Below are 18607 nucleotides of genomic sequence, written 5' to 3' on the forward strand. Positions count from 1 at the left end.
TTAATATGTTTCTACTTTAATTGGTTTTCATATTTTGAAACAACAACACATACTTTAGAAAAATCCTACTTGGTTATATCCTTGGTGCATAATTATTTTTATATGTTGCTGAATAAGGATTTTCTAGTATTTTGTTCAATGTTTTAGTATCTGTATTCACAAATATTAAATACTATTGTTTTATTTTCTCTTGAAACCTTTGTCTGGTTTTAGTATCAGGGTAACACTAGCTTCATCAAATGTTTTAGAAAGTATTTCCAGTTTTTCTTTTTTTTTTTTTTTTAATCTCATGAAGGATTGATATTAAATATTTTTAAAACTTGGTAATACTCACTGGTAAAGCTATCTCACCTTGGATTTTTCTTTGTGGGAATTTTTTTTTGATTACTAATTCAAACTCTTGTATACTTGTTATATATCTATTCAGAGTATTTATTTCTTCTTGAGCAACTTTGTGTAGTTTGTCTTTCTAGGAATTTGTCTTTCCTCTAGGTTATCTCGTTTGTTGGCATATGGTTTTTCATATTACCTTATAATCCTTTCATGTATGTTAGATTGGTGGTAATATCCCTTCCTCTCTATAATTCCTGGTTTTAGCAATTTGAGGTTTTGTTTGTTTGTTTTCTTGTTTTTTTTTTTTTTTTTGGTAAGTCTAGCTACAGGATGAACTTTTCAAAGAACCAAGTGTTGGCTTTCTTAATTTTTTCCATATGTTTTTCTATGCTCTATTTTATTTATTTCTGCTCTAGTCCTCCTTCTTTTTAAAATAGTCACTTACAGCTATGATGTCTTCTCAAAGCATTGCTTCAGCCTCATCCCAATATTTTTAGTATATTTTATTCACCTTGTCATTCATCTCAAAGTATTTTCTCATTTCTTTTGTGATATGTCTTTGAACCATTGGTTATTTAGTAGTGTATTGTTTAATTTCCACATTCTTGTGATATTTCAAATTTTCTTTAGTTATTTTTTTTCTATTTGTATTCTGTTATACGTCAGAGAACATATTTTGTATGATTTCAATGATTTTAAATTCATCAAGACTTGTTTTATGGTTTATAATATAGACTATCCCGGAGGATGTTTCTTGTGCGCTTGAGTGGAATGTATATAATCTTCTGTGTTAGTTGCAGTGTTTTACAGATTTCTGTTATGTGTAGTTGGTTTATAGCATTGTTGAAGTCTTTTCCTTATTTATCTCTGTGTATATGGGTAATTCATATGCATAATGATCTAAATTCATCAAGACTTGTTTTATGGTTTATAATATAGACTATCCTGGAGAATGTTTCTTGTGTACTTGAGTGGAATGTATATAATCTTCTGTGTTGGTAGCAGTGTTTTCCAGATTTCTGTTACATCTAGTTAGTTTATAGCATTTTTGAAGTCTTCTTTTTCCTTGTTTATCTCTGTCTATATGGTCTGTATCCATTACAGGAAGTGAGTATTGTAATCTTCAACTATTATTATGGAATTATCTATTTCTCCCTTATATTCTGTCAGTTTTTATTTCATTATTTTCGGGCTAGGTAAGTTACTGAATATATGCTTAAACTTATTATCTCCTCATGGTGGATTAACCCATTTATCAATATAAAATGTCCTTCCTGTAGAAACAGTTTTTTAATTGAAGTCTATTTTGTCTGATGTTAGTATAGCCATTCCAACTCTCTTGATTACAGTTTATTTGGAATATCATTTTCTACCCTTTCAACCTATTTGTCTCTTTGAATCTAAGTTGTATCTCTTATAGCCACCATATAGTTATGCTATTATTTTTTATCCATTCTGCCACCTCTGCCTTTTGATTAGAATGTTTTGCGTTTATTACTTTACAAATTTACTAAGGTATAATTGACAAATAACAATTGTATATATTTGAGGTATACAACTTGATGTTTTGAGATATCTACATATATACACATATGCACACATATATATGATGAAATGATTACCACAATCAAGTTAATTAGCATATTCATCACAGTTACCTTTTTGTGTGTATGTGATGAGAATATTTAAAATTGACTCAGCAAATTTCAAGTATCCAGTGCAATTTTATTAACTCTAGCTGCCATGTGTTTGTTAGATCTCCAGAAATTATTCATCCTGCATAACTGAACATTTGTACCTTTTGACCAACATCTTTCCATTTCCCTCACCACCAGCCCTGGCAGCCATCATTCTACTCTGCTTCTAAATGTTAGATGATTTTCAATTCTACACATATGTGAGATCGTAGAGAATTTGTTTTTCTGTGCCTGGCTTTTATCACTTAGCTTAATGTCCTCCAGGTTCATCCATGTTGTTGTAAATAACAGAATTTCCTCATTTTTTAAGGATAAATAGTGTTCTATTGTGTGTGGTTGCGTGTGTATAATATTTATACATTCATCTATTGATGGACACTTAAGTTGATTCCATATCTTGGCTGTTGTGAATAATGTTGAAGTGAACATGGGAATGCAGGTATCTGTTTAACATACTTACTTCACTACATTTGGATAGGCATTCAGAAGTGGGACGGCTGGATCATGTGTTAGTTCTATTTTTAGTTTTTTGAAGGACCTCCATACTGTTTTCCATAATGACTATACTAATTCAAATTCACACCACTATGTACCAAGTTTCCCTTTTCTCCACATTTTCGCCAACGTTTATCTTCTGTCTTTTTTGATATATCCATTCTAATAAGATTTTGCCTCCTTGTGGTTTTAATTTACACTTCCCTGATGATTAGTGATCGTAACTGCTTTTTTCATATACATGTTAGTCATTCATATATTTTCGTTTGAGAAATGTCTGTTCTGGTCCTTTGCCCATTTTTCAATCAGATTATTTTTCTTGCTATTAAGTTTTTACAGTTTTTTATATACTTCAGATATTAACCCCTTGTAAGATTGTGATTCGCAATTTTTTTCTCATTTTCTAAGTTGCTTGTTCATTTTATATTTTTTTTCTTTGCTGTAAAGAACTTTTTTATGTGATGGAAAACCATTTGTATCCTACAACTGTATGAGGTTTATTAGTTCTAACAGTTTTTTTGGTGAAGTGTTTAGGAATTCTTTTCTGTATAAAAAATTATGTCATATACAAAGAGACGATTTTACTTTTTTTTTTGATTTGGATGCCTTTTATTTCTCTTTCTTACCAAATTAGTCTGGCCAGGACTTATAGTACAATACTGCATATAAGTAGCCAGAGTCAGGTTCTGTGTCATTTTCCTGATCTTAGGGGAAAAACTTTCAGCTTTTTACCATCGAATACAAAATTACATGTGTCTTTGTCGTATATGCCTTCTATTATGTTGAGGTATATTTCTTCTGTAAATTAGATTATTTACTGAGTTTTTATCATGAAAGGATCTTGAATTCTGTTGAGTACGTTTTTCTGCATCTATTGAGATGATTATGTGATTGTTTTCACTTATTGTGTCATTGTGCACCACCTTTATTGATTTCTGTATGTTAAACCACTCTTGCTTTCCAGGGATAATTTTCACTTGATCATGGTGTATGATCCTTTTAATGTGCTGCTGAATTCGGTTTGTTAGTCTTTTTTTTTTGAAGATTTTTGCATCCATGTTCATCAGGGATACTGTCTTATAATTTTTGTATTGCAGTATTTGTTTGGCTTTGGTATCAGAGTAATGCTGGACTCACAAAATGAGTTTGGAAGTGTTCTTCCTCTCCAATTTTTAAGAGTTGGAAGTACTGGAATCAATTATTTAAATATTTGGTAGAATTAGCCTATAAAGGCATCAGTTCCCGGGATTTTCTTTGTTGAGAAGTTTTTGATTACAAATTCAGTCTCCTTACTCATTATCAGTCTGTTCAGATTTTCCATTTCTTCATGATTCAGTCTTAGTTGGTTTCTAGGAATTTATCCATTTCTCCTAGATTATCCAATTTGTTGTTATATAATTGTTCATAGTAATCTCATAATACTTTGTATTTCTGTGGTGTCAGTTGTAATGTCTTTCATAATTTTATTTCAGTTCCCTTTCTTTTTTTATTAGTCAAGGTAAAGGTTTGCCTACTTTATTTTCTAAAAAGAAACTCTTAGTTTCATTAATCTTTTCTATTATTTTTCTAGTCACTACTTCATTATTTCTGCTCTGATATTTATTATTTATTTTCTTCTGCTACCTTCGGGCTTAGTTTGTTCTTCTTTTTCTATTTTCTTGAGATGTAAAGTTAGGTTGTTTTTTGAGATCTCTTTTCTTTTTATATTTAGGCATTTGTCACTATAATCTTTCCTCTTATAACTGCTATTTTTGCATCTCACATTTTAGTGTGTTATGGTTTTCTGATCCTTTGCCTCAAGATATCTATCTATCTATCTCCCTCCCTCCCTCCCTTTCCTTTTTTACAAATTGGTTCTTCAGAAGCTTGCTATTTAATTTCCATATATTTGTGAATTTTTCAAAATTCTTCCACTTGTTGTTTTCTGGTTTTATACCATTGTGGTTAGGAGAGATACTTGATACAATTTTAACCTTTTAAAATTTGTCAACATTTGCTTAGTGTTCTGAAATATTTATCCTGAAAGTTATCTGTGCATTTGAAAAGATTGTTCATTCTGCAGCTGTTGGGTAGAATTTCTACATATGTTCAGTTTTATTTGTTCATTAGTGTTGTTCAAGTCCACTGTTTTCTTATTAATTTTCTATAGGAATGATTTATTGATTTGTCAAATGTACAGTATTAAAGTTCCCTTACTATTGTATTTCTGTCTTTTTTTTAAATGTTCTGTCAATATTTGCTTTATATATTTAAGTGCTCTGACAGTGGATGCAGGGATAATTGAACTTTTTTCAATATAGAGACCTCCTTTGTCTCTCTTTACAGTTTTTGACTTAAGGTCTATTTTATCTGACATACACAAAGCCACTGCTGTTCTCTTTTGGTAACCATATGCACAGGTTTTTTTTTTTTTTTTTTTTTTAACAGAATCTAACTCTGTTGCCCTGGCTGGAGTGCAGTGGTGCCATTATAGTTTACTGCAGCCTCAAGCTCCGGGCTCAAGCAATCCTACTTCAGCCTCCCAAGTAGCTGGGCCCACAGGTGCTCACCACCACACCTGGACAATTTATTTTTTATTTATTTAGTAGAGATGAGGTATTGCTGTGTTGCCCAGTCTGGTCTTGAACTCCTGGGCTCAAGCAATCCTTGCTCTGGATGACACAGCAAGACTCCATCTCATAATAATAATAATAATTATTATTATTTATTTGTTAACTTTTATGTTGGATTTTAAAAGAATTTACTTGCTGCTCTTACAGTATTAGATTATGCTAAATTTGACTATATGGTTAAGTTTACCTTTACAGTGAGATTTTTACTTTCATAATTTTTCATGCTTTTATTCAGCGTCAACTTGATAAGCTCCCTTTAGCATTTCTTGTAAGGCTAGTCTAATAGTGATGGACTTCCTCAGTTTTCTATATCTGAAAAAGTCTTGATCTCACCTTCATTTTGGAAGGACAACTTTACCAGCTATAATATTTTTAGTTGAAGTTTATTTCTTTTTAGCACTTTGAATATGTTATCTTACTCTCTTCTAGCTCTCCTAGTTTGGTGTTCTGTTTTTGTTTTTGTTTGGTTTTGTCAACACTTTAAATATTTGATTTCACTCTCCCCTTGCTTACATGGGTACAGAAAAGTAAGATATGTGATTATCTTTGCTCCTCCATATGTGAGGTGTTTTATTCCTCAGGTTCTTTAAAATGATTTTATTTATCTTCAACTTTATGAAGTTTGATTGTTAAATGCCTAGGTACAGTTTTATGACATTTATCCTGATGGGTTTTCTCTGAAATTTCTGGATTTGTGGTTTGATATCTCCTGTCAACTTGGGGAAATGCTCAGCCATTTTTGCCTCAGATATTGCTCCTATTCCTTGCACTTTTTGTTCTGTTTCTGGTATTCCCATTCTGCCGGTTACACCTCTTGCAGTTGTCCCACAGTTCTTGGATATTCTATGTTGTTGGGTTATTTCTCAATTTTTAAAATATTTGCTTTTAAGTTCTGCAAGTTTCTGCTGTCATATACTCACTCTCAGAGAGTTTTCCTTAGTCAAGTGTAGTCTACTAGTGAGCCCATCTTAGGCAATTTTCCTTTCTCTTATAGTGTTTCTGATCTCTAGCATTTCTTTTTGATTATTTCTTAGAATTTATATTTCTGTGCTTAGATTATTGATTTCTTCTTGCATGTTGTCTACTTTTTTCACAAAAGCCTTTAACATACCAATCATATGTTATAAAAATAATTTCTAATCTGATAATTCCAACATTTCTGCCATACCGACTCTGGTTGTGATTCTTGTTCAGTCTTTTGAAACTGTATATTTTGCCTTTTATTTTTTATTTTTATTTATTTTTTATTTTTTTTTGAGACGGAGTCTCGCTCAGTTGCCCAGGCTGGAGTGCAGTGGTGCCATCTCGGCTCACTGCAAGCTCCGCCTCCCGGGTTCACGCCATTCTCCTGCCTCAGCCTCCCAAGTAGCTGGGTGTACAGGCACCTGCCGCCACACCCGGCTCATTTTTTTTTTTTGCGTTTTTAGTAGAGACGGGATTTCACCGTGTGAGCCAGGATGGTCTCGATCTCCTGACCTCGTGATGCACCCACCTCGACCTCCCAAAGTGCTGGGATTACAGGCGTGAGCTACCATGCCTGGCCTGCCTTTTAGGATGCCTTGAAAATTTTTGTTGAAAGAATTGATGTACTAGGTAAAAGGAACTGTGGTAAATAGACCTTCAGTGATATAATGATAAAGTGTGTATATGGGAGGGAAAACAATCATTAATCTTACTGTTTATTCAGTTTTTTGGTGAAGTCTGTGTCCCTGGACTTCAAAAATTACCGGTGCGTTTTAGTCACTCCCCTGCACTTAAGTGGAACAGGAAGGCTTGAGGGGGCTGTAGGTGGGTATTTCCTTTCCTCCATGTGGAAAGCTATAGTCAGCTGGAGTTGGCTAGCTTAGGGTAGCCAGGTACGTTAGGCTAAAATAGTCTCTCCTGAGGGCAAGCCTTGTTAAGTAGGACAGAATGCTCAGATATATTTTAAAATGGTTCCTTTTCTCCTCCCCTTGCCAGAAACATGAGCAGATTTTTCCTCATTCTCACTGTGAGGACCTCATAGAGTCCTGGAAGTACAACTCACACAAGTGTAAGAACTGCCTCATGACTGGTTCCCTGGAGTTTTATCTCTTAAGCTTGTACACACTGAGCTTTTAACAATTTGTCAATTACAATTCAAGTTTTCCTACCCCTCTGCAGGTTCCCTTGGAATTCTCTGCTGGTGGACTTCTGCTCTGGTAAGTTACAATTGTCTGTATCTGATTATCTGTTTATTCAATTTTGGGACAGAAGTTGGCACTATGATCTCATTACTCTGAAGGATCTAAAAAGAGTTCATGATTTTTCAGTTTGCTCAACTTTGTACTTTTTATAATAATGGGAGTAAAGACTTCAAACTCCTTAAATGCCAAACCAGAAACTGGATGTCTCCTGCTTTTTTTGTTCTGGCAAACTTCTCCCTTGTCTTCAACTTCTACAATCCTTTAAACCTAAGGAAACCATTGATCCTATTACCTTTTCATTCTGATCCTTTTGATACTTGCTTTGTCTGCTATGTTCAACTCAAAACACACAATCATAATACTCATTTCATTGCATTCATGTTAACTCCCTTCGTCCTTCTCTTCTTTCTTTATGTTTACTTGAGAAAACCACAACTCTAGTTAAAAGCAAATGTCTGCCTATTTCACATTTTTATACATGCAACTGAATGTGGCTAAAGAAAAATACACAACCACAATGAACATTCTCAGTTTAAATTCATCACTATAAACCTCTAACAAGTTCTTTTTAGGTCCCAGGCAATTGTTTCCTGTTCTCTGGTTCATTGACTTTCCATCTCTTTTTGGAGAACTATTTTACAGTCACCCTTCATATTTCTTGTACTTTGTCTTAGGCAATTTGAGCTGCTATAACAAATTACTATAAACTGGGTGGCTTACACAATAAATATTGATTTCTTAGAGATTTGGAGGCTGGGAAGTCCAAGATCAGGGTGCTGGCAGATCAAGTGTCTGGTGAAGGCCCACTTCCTGATTTACAGATAGCAGTCTTCCTCATTGTATCCTGACATGACAAGAGCAGAGAGACAAAAAGTTAACTCTCTCATATCTTTTTATAGGGGCACAAAATCCATTCACGAGGACTCCACTCTATTGATCTAATTATTTCCAAGAAGCCCACCTTCTAATACCATCGTGTTAGGTGTTAAAATTTCAACATCTGGGCTGGGTGCGGTGGCTCACGCCTATAACCCCAGCACTTTGAGAGGCCGAGGTGGGCGGAGCATGAGGTCAAGAGATCGAGACGATCCTGGCCAATATGGTGAAACCCTGTCTCTACTAAAAATACAAAAAATTGGCTGGGCGTGGTGGCACATGACTGTAGTCCCAGCCACTAGGGAGGCTGAGGCAGGAGAATCACTTGAACCTGAGAGGTGGAGGTTGCAGTGAGCTGAAATCATGCCAGTTCCTGGTGACAGAGCAAGACTCTGTCCCCCCCAAAAAAAAAAAAAAAAAAATTCAACATCTGGATTTTGGGAGGGCACAAACATTCAGACCACAGCATATCTCCTTCCCAGTGCTCTCTCTAAGCAGATGACCTAGCTTCTTACTTCACTCAGAAAATATAAACAATCAGAAGAGCACATCCACATACCCAGCATTTGAACACATACTCTGCCTTCCTACCTATTATACGGTAGGTGAAAATACTTATGCTTTTATTTAAAATCAATCCCGCACTTGTGCACTGGGATCTAATTCCCTATTATATCCCAGCACATCAGTCCAGCAATTTTCCCCTTTGCTCCTAATATTTATATTAACTCTCTAGTATTGGATTAGTGCCATTAGTTTAAAAACACACTGTTGTCTCTGCATGTTAAAAATAACCTTCTATTGACCTTACTATTTATGCCAGTTATTTCCTCGTAAGCTACAACCATCCAGGTTTTCTGTTCCTTAAATATAACGAGTAAATCTTTAACTTAGGGATTTTGCACTGATTATTCTTCTATGACTTTCCTTCCTCTACTTTAAAAAATATATTTGACTCTTTCTTACCATCTAGATCTCAGTCTGAAAGTCATATCAGTAGAAAGGTGAATCATGACTTTCCAATTTAAAGTAGCATCTTTGCTAATCTAACACAAATCTCTGTTTTATTTACTTGGTTTATTCAGGAAATTTTTCACAATCTCAAATGTTGGTTGTGTATTCATGTGTTGAACTGTCTTTTCCTTGTATAACATAAATTCCACTCGAGTAGACATTTTGTCTTTCTGTCCTCGGCTATGAGTCTAAAACAGTGTTTCTCAACTGTTTAATTATACTCATATGGCGTTTTTAAGGTATTTTTTCTTCATAAGCCTCACCTCATAAAATTTAATTCCCACAGGTATATTACGGCTTTTTAGAGGGTTACAAATCATGTAATATCAATGGAGTTTTCATTGTGCCGCTTCTCTGTCCCCCAGGATCAATTTGGCCTGCTTGGGGTCCATATTGCCCCTGTGGAGCCGTTAGAGTCTAGAAAAATATCAGATATGTCCTTAGTGCTAAAGTTATTTCTCTATATATGGACCATATGTAACATATTTTATAGGTGATAGTTTATATACATAAGTTATGGGTGTGTATATATTTATTATATATAATGTATATGTAAAATTATATCTTACATATATAATTTCCATATTTTATATGCATAAATTGGGCACTAAAGACAGGTAAGGCATTCTAGACTACATATGCTCAATTTATATACACATACATATTTGGGAAGAAAATCCTCATTAAAAGCAAGTATATAATATGTAGAGGTTTCTTCATTAAAGAATTATTGAACAATTACTATGTATAAAGTATCAGAGTGTGATGTCAGAAATGCAAATACTGTTATAGAAATGTACTCAAAGAACTTACAATTTTGTGAGAGAGTCATGCATATGAAACTAGTTATAATATAAGGTTGGATGAACTAAATGTGCAACAGAGACTTAAACAGTTCTGTGGGACTAGGGGAAGAAGTAATTCACTCTGAAGGGTGAGGAGAATCGAATGGAGAGAAAGGCAGATGAATAGTATTCCAACGGACAAAAAAGGGGACATTTTTTGGAGAAGGTGGAGTCTTGAGGTCCTTAGACACTGGTTTGAGAAACTGCACAGCAAATGATTCTGGGAAAGAGAAGGGGGTGCGCTTTGTATGAGAGGGCTAGAATCTTCCTTTGAATGTTATTCAGTTGGCATTAGTGAGTTTTTGAAAGTGAAACCACACAGATTCAAAAAATTTGAAGAAGAAATTATCACTCCGATTTTTGTAGCCTCATTTAGAATAAAAAAATCGTGCTATTTATCATTTCATATTTAGGCTTTCACATTGCCAGCAGATTATTTTACCTAAAATGCAGATTCAACCATGCCAGTTTTCTGTTTAAAAGCATTCAGTAACTTTATAGCACATTCCAGATAAACTATTAGTTCCTGAGTTGAGAAGAGTTTTTGCTGTCCATGATCAGTCATTTTCATACAGCCTATTGAATCTTATTGTGTCATTCCATGCCTCAAAGTCTTCACCAGGAAATACTAATTTCTTGCAATTTGCAACATGGAGCTTGCTAATTCCTATCTAATTTCAAGATATGATGGCTCTGGTAAGTTCTATTTTATGCAGAAAATCAATATTACCTTTTGGTCAAGTCTTTAATATAATTATTCTCCAGATAGTAACTTTCCTAGCTAGAGGATCTTTTAGAACTACATCTGAAATTTGGAGTCGAGACTAATGCTTATTCTGTTATTTAGATGAAGGCTAAATCTAAGTCATTTGGATATCTTCTTTTGTGAAGGTCCTTTCGTCTTCTGCCAGTGTTTCATGTTGTGTTTATGCTGTCTCCTTTTTGCTTTTCTTTACTGCAGGTATTTTTTTTTCTTCAACTTTTATTTTAAGTTCCAGGGTATGTGTATGCAGGATGTGAAGGTTTGTTACATAGGTAAATGTGTGCCTTGGTAGTTTGCTGCAACAGATCAACCCATCACCTAGATATTCAGACCAGCATCCATTAGCCATTCTTCCAGATGCATGTGTGTTTTTTATTGTATGCTTTCCTGTCTGTTCTTTATATGGTTTTATTGTTTTCATTCCTTTGAGTTAGATTTGCTGCTCTCTTATCTTGATTATTGAAATGGAAGCTTATATCATTGTCAGTGCTTCTTTTTTATAAAATATAGTTTCTCTTTGAGTACTCTTTTAGGTGTATTACATAATATTTCATTTGCTATATTTTTATTATTCAATTAAAATATTTTGTACATTCTACTGAGATTATTTTTAACCCACACCTTATGTAGAAGGGTGTCATTTAAACTTATTTAGGAATTTTCTTTTTTTTTGACTTTTAAGTTCAGAGGTACAACTGTAGGTTTGTTACATAGGTAAACTTGTGTCATGGGGGTTTATTGTGCAAATTATTTCACCACCCAGGCATTAAGCCTAGAATCCATTAGTTATTTTTCCTGACTGCTTCCCTCCTCCCACTCTCCACCTTCTGAAAGGCCCCAGTGTATGTTGTTCCCTACTGTGTGTCCATGTGTCTCATTACTTAGCTCCCACTTACGATTGAGAACTGGTGGTATTTAGTTTTCTGTTCCTGCGTTAGTTTGCTATGGATAATGGCCTTCAGCTACATCCATATTCCTGCAAAAAACAGGATCTCATTCTTTTTATGGCTGCAGAGTATTCTGTGGTATATATGTATCACAGTTTCTTTTTTAAACTTTTTAAAAATTATACTTTAAGTTCTGGGATACATGTGCAGAACATGCAGGTTTGTTACATAGGTATACATGTGCCATGGTGGTTTGCTGCACCCATCAACCCGTGATCTCTATTAGGTATTTCTCCTAATGCTATCCCTCCCCTAGCCATCCAATCCATGAAAGACCCCGGTGTGTGATGTTTCCCTCCCTGTGTCTGTGTGTTCTCATTGTTCGGCTCCCACTTATGAGTGAGAACATGCAGTGTTTGGTTTTCAGTTCTTGTGTTAGTTTGCTGAGAATGATGGTTTCCAGCTTCATCCATGTCCCTGCACAGGACATGAACTTATCTTTTTTATGGCTGCATAGTATTCCGTGGTGTATATGTACCGTATTTGCTTTATTCAGTCTATCATTGATGGGCATTTGGATTGGTTCCAAGTCTTTGCTAGTGTGAACAGTGTTGCAATAAACATATGTGTGCAAGTGTCTTTATAGTAGAATGATTTATAATCCTTTGGGTATATATCCAGTAATGGAATTGCTGAATCAAATGGTATTTCTGGTTCTAGATCGTTGAGGAATCGCCACACTGTCTTCCACAATAGTTGAGCTAATTCACAATCCCAAAAACAGTCTAAAAGCATTCCTATTTCTCCACATCCTCTCCAGCATCTGTTGTTTCCTGACTTTTTAATGATCACCATTCTAACTGGCATGAGATGGTGTCCCATTGTGGTTTTGATTTGCTTTCTCTAATGACCAGTGATGACGAGCTTTTTTTCATGTGTTTGTTGGCTGCATAAATGTCTTCTTTTTAGAAGTGTCTGTTCAGATGCTTTGCCCACTTTTTGATGAGTTGTTTGTTTTTTTTCTTGTAAATTTGTTTAAGTTCTTTGTAGATTCTGGATACTGGTCCTTTGTCAGATGGATAGATTGCAAAAATTTTCTGCCCTACTGTAGGTTGCCTGTTCACTCTGCTGGTAGTTTCTTTTGCCTAGCAGAAACTCTTTAGTTTAATTATATCCCATTTGTCAATTTTGGCTTTTGTTGCCATTGCTTTTGGTGTTTTAGTCATGAAATCTTTGCCCATGCTTATGTCCTGAATGGTATTACCTAGGTTTTCTTCTAGGGTTTTTAAGGTTTTAACTCTTACATTTAAGTCTTTAACCCATCTTGAGTTAATTTTTGTGTAAGTTGTAAGGAAGGGGTTCAGTTTCAGTTTTCTGCATATGGCTAGCCAATTTTCCAAACACCATTTATTAAATAGGGAACCCTTTCTCCATTGCTTTTGTCAGGTTTGTCAAAGATCAGATGGTTGTAGACGTGTGGTGTTATTTCTGAGGCCTCTGTTCTGTTTCATTGGTCTATATATTTATTTTGGTACCAGAACCATGCTGTTTTGGTTACTGTAGCCTTGTAGTATAGTTTGAAGTCAGGTAGCATGATGGCTCCAGCTTTGTTCTTTTTGCTTAGGATTGTCTTGGCTATGCAGGCTCTTTTTTGGTTCCATATGAAATTTAAATTCGTTTTTATTCTGTGAAGAAAGTCGATGGTAGCTTGATGGGGATAGCATTGGATCTATAAATTACTTTGGACAATATGGTTATTTTCATGATATTGGTTCTTCCTATCCATGAGCATGGAATGTTTTTCAATTTGTTTGTGTCCTCTCTTATTTTCTTGAGCAGTGTTTTGTAGTTCTCCTTGAAGAGGTCCTTCATGTCTCTTGTAAGTTGTATACTATGTATTTTATTTTTTTTGTAGCAGTTGTGAATGGGAGTTCACTCATGATTTGGCTCTCTGTTTGTCTATTATTGGTATATGGGAATGCTTGTGATTTTTGCACATTGATTTTGTATCCTGAGACTTTGCTGAAGTTGCTTATCAGCTTAAGGAGTTTTGGGGCTGAGACAATAGGATTTTCTAAATATACAATCACAATCATGTCATCTGCAAACAGAGACAATATGACTTCCTCTCTTTCTATTTGAATACACTTTATTTCTTTCTCTTGCCTGATTGCCATGGCTAGAACTTCCAATACTGTGTTGAATAGGAGTGGTGAGAGAGAGCATCCTTATCTTGTGCCAGTTTTCAAAGGGAATGCTTCCGGTTTTTGCCCATTCAGTATGATATTGGCTATGAGTTTGCCATAAGTGGCTCTTATTATTTTGAGATATGTTCCATCAATACCTAGTTTATTGAGAGTTTTTAGCATGGAGGGCCACTGAATTTTGTTGAAGACCTTTTCTGCATCAATTGAAATAATCATATGGTTTTTGTCATTGGCTCTGTTTATGTGATGGATTACATTTATTGATATGTGTGTGTTGAACCAGCCTTGCATCCCAGGGATAAAGCCAACTTGATCGTGGTGGATAAGCTTATTTTTGTTTTTATTTTTTTGAGATGGACTCTCGCTCTGTCACCCAGACTGGAGTACAGTGATGCGATCTCCACTCACTACAAGCTCCTCCTCCCAGGTTAATGCCCTTCTCCTGCCTCAGCCTCCCAAGTAGCTGGGACTACAGGCGCCTGCCACCGCATCCGGGTAAATTTTGTATTTTTAGTAGAGACAGAGTTTCCCCGTGTTAGCCAGGACGGTCTCCGTCTTCTGACCTCGTGATCCACCCACCTCAGACTCCCAAGTGCTGGGATTCAGGCATAAGTCACTGTGCCCAGCCATGGATTAGCTTTTTGATTTGCTCCTGGATTCGATTTGCCAGTATTTTATTGAGGATTTTTGCATCGATGTTCACAGGGATATTGGCCTGAAATTTTCTTTTTTTGTTGTGTCTCTGCCAGGTTTTGGTATCAGGATGATGCTGGCCTCGTAAAATGAGTTAAGGAGGATTCTCTCTTTTTATATTATTTGGAATAGTTTCAGAAGGAATGGTACCAGCTCTTCTTTATACCTCTGGTAGAATTTGGATATGAGTCTGTCTGGTCCTGGATATTTTTGGTTGGTAGGCTGTTAATTACTGGTTCAATTTTAGAACTTGTTATTGGTCTATTCAGGGATTCGACTTCTTCATGGTTTACACTTGGGAGGGTGTATGTGTCCAGGAATTTATCAATTTCTTCTTGATTTTCTAGTTTATTTGCATAGAGGTGTTTATAGTATTCTCTGATGGTAGTTTTTATTTCTGTAGGATCAGAGGTGATATCCCTTTTATCATTTTTTATTGCATCTATTTGATTCTTCTCTCTTTTCTTCTTTACTAGTCTGACTAGCGACCTATCTATTTTGTTGATCTTGTCAAAAAACCAGCTCCTGTATTCATTGATTTTTTGAAGGGTTTTTCATGCTCTATCTTCTTCAGTTCTTCTCTGATTTTAGTTATTTTTTTTTTTTTTGTCTTCTGCTAGCTTTTTAATTTGTTTGCTCTTGCTTCTCTATTTCTTTTAATTGTGATGTTAGGCTATTTTCTTTATTCAGTCTTCTCTATTCAGTGCATGGTACTGGGATACCTGGCTAGCTATATGTAGAAGATTAAACCTAGACCGCTTCCTTATTACCATATACAAAAATTAACTCAGGATGGATTAAAGACTTAACTCTAAATCCCCAAACTATAAAAATCCTGAAAGACAAACTAGGCAGTACCATTCTGGATATAGGCATGGGCAAATGTTTTATCACAAAGGTACTAAAAGCATTTGCAACAAAAGCGAAAATGGACAAATGAGATTTAATTAAGTTAAGCTTCTGTATAGAAAAAAAAAAAACCACGATCAATAGTGTAAATAGGCAACTTACAGAATGGGTGAAAATCGTTGCGAACTATGCATCCAACAAAGGTCTAATATGCAGCATCTATAAGGAACTTAAACAAATTTACAAGAAAAAACTCAACCCTATTAAAAAGTGGGCAGAGGACATGAACAGACACTTTTCAAAAGAAGACATACATACAGCCAACAACCATATTTTTAAAAAAAGCTCAACATCACTGATCATTAGAGAAATAAAAACAAAAACCACAGGAAGACACCATCTCACACCAGTCAGAATGGCTGTTACAAAAATGTCAAAAAATAACAGATGCTGGCGATGTTGTGAAGAAAAAGGAACATGTATACACTTTTGGTGGGAGATTTTAGGAAATTTCTAGTTGTGTTTATGTTCTTGACTTCTAGGTTAATTCCACTATAGTCAGAGATTTCAATTGTTTGAAATTTGTTTAGTCTTGCCATATTCCTCAGTTTATGGTCTGTATTGGTGTGTGCTCCCTGTGTTCCTGAAATGCATAACTTGAAGTTATTGAACTATAACTCTGAAGTTTTACAAATGTCTATTTGCTCACATAATTGTGTTATTAATAGTGTAGTTAATAATGTTGATAATAACACTACTAGTTTTTTTTTTTTTAAAGATACAAAAGCTGTCATTTAGCTTTATTGTTGGAGGCCAAGTAATATCCATTCAACATTTCATCACTTAAGCCTAGCATTATTCAAATATACACAGCAAAGTATAAAGCCTAGAAATATATATATATGTGTGTATATATATATATATTTACTACTAGTGTTATTAACAACAGTATAGATGTGTTAATACTAATAACAATGCTATTAGTAGTATCTCTTTGCTCTCTATGTTACTGTGACATGTATGTTTTAAAAATCCTATTGTAAGGCCAGGTGTGATGGTTCACGCCTATAATCCCAGCACTTTGGGAGGCTGAGGCAGGTGGATCACCTGAGGTTGGGAGTTCGAGACCAACCTGGGGTGTGGTGGTGCATGCCTGTAATCCCAGCTACTTGGGAGGCTGAGGCAGGAGAATCACTTGAACCCAGGAGGCAGAGGTTGTGGTGAGCTGAGATCATGCCATTGCACTCCAGCCTGGGCAACAAGAGCAAAACTCTATCTCCAAAACAAAACAAAACAAAATATCCTATTATAATTGTGACTGTGTCTATTTTCTCTTTATATCTGTGAATTTTTGCTTTATACATTGGAAACAGTTATTAGGTGCATACACCTTTCGCATTGTTATTCCTTTTTATTGAATTGATACATTTATTACTATGATATTTTATCCCATATATTCAAGTAATATTTCTTGCTTCAATATCCATTGTCTGATATGAATAAAGTCACATCAGCTTTCTTTTGGCTAGTGCTCAAATAGTATTCTTTTTCCATTCTTCTGTTATATTCAAAGTATTTGCCACCTTATAATCAGATTATAGTTGGTACTTGCTTTGTTGATACAGTTACCCTTGTTTATCATTTGGAGTGTTTGGTCCATTTACATATAATTTCTGATAAATTTGATCTTAATTCTTAATATTTGGGTTTTAATCCTTCTTTGTGTTCTCCATTCTTATGTTCCACCCTAAACCACTTCTTTATGATTTCTCAAGAGTTTCTGTTTTACTCATTTTAATTTATATTTTATATTAGTTTTTATTTTATATATTCTTTTTTTCTTATATTGGCTACTTTATAGAGTTGGCAAACATCATATTGTAATATAGATAAAATCTATGTTTTCTCACATATTGATCAATGCAAACCTTGTACTTTTACCAACATTATAAAATCTTATAAAATGCTGTTATTTTTGTTGATCTATAAAGTAAATATTCTTGTATTTTTATCTTACAGGTACATTTTATTCGGTTTTGCAGTTTTATGCTTTCATTTGAAATCATTTTCATTAAGCCTGAATAATTTTCTAAAGTATTTCCAAAGGTCTATACCAAATAAATTATGTTAGTGTTAGCTTTATCTATGTAGAAACATCGATATTTCTGTTTAATTGTTTGAGAATAATTTCACTTGGTATTATACTATATGGTAGTCATTTTTATTTGTTTGTTGTTTTTCTTTTATTTCTGTTCAAATATCTGCTTATTTTTATTCAAAGTAGCCATAAGTTTTACTGCTGCTTCTTTGAAGGTAAATTTTTTTTTTTTTTTTTGAGGCGGAGTCTTGCTCTGTTGCCCAGGCTGGAGTGCAGTGGCGTGATCTCTGCTCACTGCGAGCTCTGCCTCCCGGGTTTACGCCATTCTCCTGTTTCAGCCTCCCAAGAAGCTGGGACTACAGGTGCCCGCCACCACACCCGGCTAATTTTTGTGTGTGTGTGTGTTTAGTAGAGATGGGGTTTCACTGTGTTAGGATGGTCTTGATCTCCTGACCTTGTGATCTGCCCACCTCGGCCTCCCAAAGTGCTGGGATTACAGGCATGAGCCACCATGCCCGGAGCTACTTTTGGTTTATCCTGTGTTTTTAAATGAATTTAGTTCACCTCTTCCTCTATTTTCTTTCTTTTTAAATTTTACTTTAAGTTCTAGGATACATATGCAGAATGTGCAGGTTTGTTATATAGTTATACATGTGCCATAGTGGTTTGCTGCACCTATCAACCTGTCATCTAGGTTTTAAGCCCCACTTGCGTTAGGTATTTGTCCTAATGCTCTCCCTCCCCTTACTCCCCACTCCCCTACAGGCCCTGGTGTATGATATTCCCCTCCCGTGTCCATGTGTTCTCATTGTTCAATTCCCACCTTTGAGTGAGAACATGTGGTGTTTGGTTTTCTGTTCCTGTGTTAGTTTGCTGAGAATGGTGGTTTCCAGCTTCATCCATGTCCCTGCAAGGGACAAGATCTCTTTCTTAATGGCTATATAGTATTCCATGGTGTATATGTGCCATAATTTCTTTATCCAGTCCATCACTGATGGGCATTTGGGTTGGTTCCAAGTCTTTGCTATTGTAAAAAGTGCTTCAAAAAACATACCTGTGCACCTGTCTTTATA

The 18607-nt window shown here is 35.1% G+C and overlaps 1 long non-coding RNA gene across 1 annotated transcript in view; it reads left to right on the forward strand.

Moving 5' to 3' along the window:
- Positions 1 to 18607, forward strand: part of LOC117097096 — a 203099-nt gene that overhangs the window by 57369 nt on the left and 127123 nt on the right. The window contains exon 2 of the long non-coding RNA XR_004442814.1: positions 7280 to 7317. This is a non-coding gene — a long non-coding RNA (uncharacterized LOC117097096). The remainder of the gene's footprint in view (positions 1 to 7279; positions 7318 to 18607) is intronic.

This window comes from Trachypithecus francoisi, unplaced genomic scaffold, assembly GCF_009764315.1.
Source record: "Trachypithecus francoisi isolate TF-2019V2 unplaced genomic scaffold, Tfra_2.0 Contig01461, whole genome shotgun sequence".
Taxonomy (NCBI): Eukaryota; Metazoa; Chordata; class Mammalia; order Primates; family Cercopithecidae; genus Trachypithecus; species Trachypithecus francoisi.